A 3,903-nucleotide genomic window follows, 5' to 3' on the forward strand; every position below is an offset into this window, starting at 1 on the left:
AAGGGTAGCTCTATATGTTTACATCGAGTCACACCCTGGCATTGACTAGAAGTTTTCAGCTGCTCTGTTGGTTTTCATTTCATTTTCATTTTCATTTCCATTTCATTTTCATTACTTTATTGTTCCATCGCTGGGAAATTCGGGTCGCATCCTCCCAGTGGAAAGCTAGCAGCAACGGAGTCGCGCTACCCAGGTGTCTGCGTGTTTAGGTGTATTCAGCCACCTGCACTTATGGCAGAATGACCAAGGTCTTTTACGTGCCATTGTGATGACACGGGGGTGGGACATGGCTTCCGTCTCTGGGTCTGCACATAAAGTTGACCCGTGTCCGTCCCGGCCCGAATTCGAACCTGCGACCTTCCGATCACAAGTCCAGTGCTCTACCATCTGAGCTACCGGGCCCCCGACCATTTGAGATAGAGAGAGAAGAGAGCGTTGGTGTGTACACATAGGAGCTGTTTCTAGTGCTCAATTTGTTTGTGTATACATGTCGTTGATTTTTTTCATCCTCACATACAATGTAAATTATTTTAATTCATGTCATGAAACCATGTACATACTTAGACTAATTCTGACATCTCCATTTTTGCTGTAATTACTAAAACTAAGCTAAAGTCTTAACTTAAGGCGTTGCAATTTAACGACACTGTTAATTTACATAAAAATGTCATGTCTGCGTGTATCACACCAATTAATTACTGTTAGGCAATAAATTCTGGGGGCAAGTTTTTGGCAGGAGATATATATTATATATGTACCAAACATTCTGATGTACACAGCAGATCTTCCACACTATAGATCAAGGAAATCCACCCTATAATCCACATAATAGCAGCACTGGCTGACTGAGCTGTTTTTATCTGAACTAATACTGTACAAATGTTTTTGAATAAGAAGGTAAAAACACTGCAAAGCTAACACCAACAAACAGTATGTAACAAAAACAACAAAAAAAATTAAAAAGGAGCGAAAGGGGGTGGGGGTGGGCAGATGGAAATAGAGCCAAACAGACAATGTAACAACCACAATCACACACTGCTGTTAAATGAATAAAACAAATGAGTACACAGTGTATGTGTGATTAACCAAGAAGTGAAGGACAACGCAGTCCACAGAATAATCCATAGGTATTCTATAAAGCGTGGAGCTGTCTGGGTTTAGATCTCTTCCTACTGAACTATAAAACACAAAAACAAGACAAAACAAAACTTGAAAATCAAACAAAGTCCCCCGAAACACAGCAATATGTTTTTTACTTATCATTAAACAAATCTACCATCCGCCACATTACTCGTTTGTTTCTAAAAGCACATTTATAAATCTATTTTGCTGTGCTCCTTTCTTCTTACATACACTCCATGGCTTTGTATTTATGTTCCTGAATAAACACTGTTTAAACCAAACAAATCTATGTATAGAACTGGCTGCCTGTTTGTTCTTTCTCCTTGCTTGAATTATTAAATATCCCCTCCCAACCTTGTTCTTACCATCGCTTGTGCACGTTAAAATATTAAGAAGCATAATTAGGCCACACAAAAAAAATAGGCGTGGTTACGGTAACATAGCCCAAAAAAATAGGGTAGGAAGGTAGGCACTCACTTTTTTTTTTTAAACTTTTTTTTCTAATGTGTACAAATTAAACCTACTTGACAGGGAAATAAGTGTGCGACTCGGGCGCTTTCGCTTTCATTGCGTTTTCTGCACTCGTTTACTTGTTTTTGTGTGTGTTGTTTTTGACAAATGTAATAAAAAGTTATAGGGTCGGCCCCAAAAAATAGGGTAGGTCGGGTTACCGTAACCACACCTATTCTTTTTTTAGGCCTTACCTCTAAATTCATCCCAAAGAAAAAGTCAAGAAGAAAAGACAGCACAACAGGATGACCATTGCTTATCGGGGTTAAAATTTCAAACTGATATGCACATGTACCAGAAAATGAAACTACTACAAGAATATCTTACCACTTGAAGGAACATTCATACATTTTTGGCAACACTAATGCACCATATCATTTTCTTAAACATGCAACGTTTGGATACTGTTGAACAGATACAAAAAATAACAGTGACAAAAGTGAATCGCACAACAAACTGCAAAACAACAAACAACACTTACTTAACACGCAGGAGTTAACATGAGATGGACACTGGTGTAACAAAGGTAACAACACGGTAGGATTTTTTCAAACAAAGCAAAATGAAATCTGCATAAAACAGTCAACAGACTATGTTATGAAAACAACATGAAAACCCGAACAATGTTTGTACAGGTACACTCAGACCTTCTTCTTATTGGCTCACGAAAGTGTAGCCTATGCGATGCTAACTTTTGTCTGTCTGTGCGTGCGTGCGTGTGTGATAGAAACTTTAACATTTGACTGAACACCGAAATACTAATTTTACCGGGTTATTATCCAAGCAACAGCTTCAAAGTATTGAAGCAATGATCAACATTTCGTCGGCACGTATACATGTAGTTAAAGTGTGTATCCAAAGAAAACGGGTGGTGGGGGGGTTGGGGGGGGGGTAAAAACAGGTGACTGGTTTGTGTTGTGTGTGGTATGTAGACCAGGTCAGGGGTCAAGGTTAGGTCAGATCGCATGAAGGATTGTGGTATAGATTCACTTTTCAGTTCTAACCGAGCTGCATTCGCCGATTCGGGGAAGACTATTTCACATTGTTCGGTTTCGTAGCGGCTCCAGAAAAATAGATAAAGAAGATACCAAAGGAGATTTCCTACAGGTTGATCTGTACAGCGTGTTTTCAGTGTCTGCGCGAGGAAGCGCTGTCGAAAGCGCAGTGTCGATCTGGCAGTCGTGTCCCCGTAAGTAAGCTACAGACAGATCTAGCGTCTCCCACTCTTGCACCGTGTTACCTATGCTTACTGTGTGTGTGTGTATGTGTGACGGAGTGATTGAGTTTGTGTTACTGTTTGTCGATTTTTTACGTGAGCCTTGAAGGCTTCGCCTCTTGTTTTTTTAATAAAATAGGCAAAGTTGAAAAACAAAAGAAATCGGTACTCACCAACACAAACAAGACAAAGACAGCACAAAGACAAAGTCGAATTTTTGCCTATGGAGGCTTCTTCAGAACAATGAGTTAGTTGTCCCGAAGAAGCCTCCATAGACGAAAAGTCGACTTTGTCTTTGTGCTGTCTTTGTCTTGGTGAGTACCGATTTCTTTTGTTTTTGGCTCACGTAAGTGTAGCCTATGCGATGATAAACTTTGTCTGTCTGTGCGTGTGTGTGTGTGTGTGATAGAAACTTTAACATTTCCGAGTCTATGGATAAAGCTCGCATAAGAAGATTACGTCTCGGTCAAAAGTGTTTGACGTGTGTGATAGAAACTATTTGAAGACATCACATTATGACGTAAGAGGGTTAGACGTCACGCAAAGGAATTACTGAAAGTCTCGGTCATTGTTATTGTGAGCGGACCGAGACTAGTTGGCAGATCCAGTGTCTCGCTTTTTTGCACAGTTTCACCTATGCTTACTGTGTGTGTGTGTGTGTATGTGTGACGGAGTGATTGAGTTTGTGTTACTGTTTGTTGATTTCTTACGTGAGCCTTGAAGGCTTCGCCTCTTGTTCAACTTTGTTTTCACCCAGTCATCTTGTTGTTTAGATTAAAATAGCCAACATAACACAGATCAATGACAACTGACTGTAACGTGATTGGCATAGACAAACTGTGTGACAGTTGCAGAAAAACATTTTGCATCATTCAGTAATGACAGGCCTTCCTTACTAATTCTAGTCACATGAGCACGCAAAGCACTGGCAGGAATTTTACGAATCAGGTTTTATCCAAAAATAAATCAAGAGACCAATTTACTCAGTTATATCATTGCACATGTTAAACACTATGCACACATGCCCACATGCATGCATAATCTTTCATTCTTTG

The sequence above is a fragment of the Littorina saxatilis genome, linkage group LG1, assembly GCF_037325665.1.
Source record: "Littorina saxatilis isolate snail1 linkage group LG1, US_GU_Lsax_2.0, whole genome shotgun sequence".
NCBI lineage: Eukaryota > Metazoa > Mollusca > Gastropoda > Littorinimorpha > Littorinidae > Littorina > Littorina saxatilis.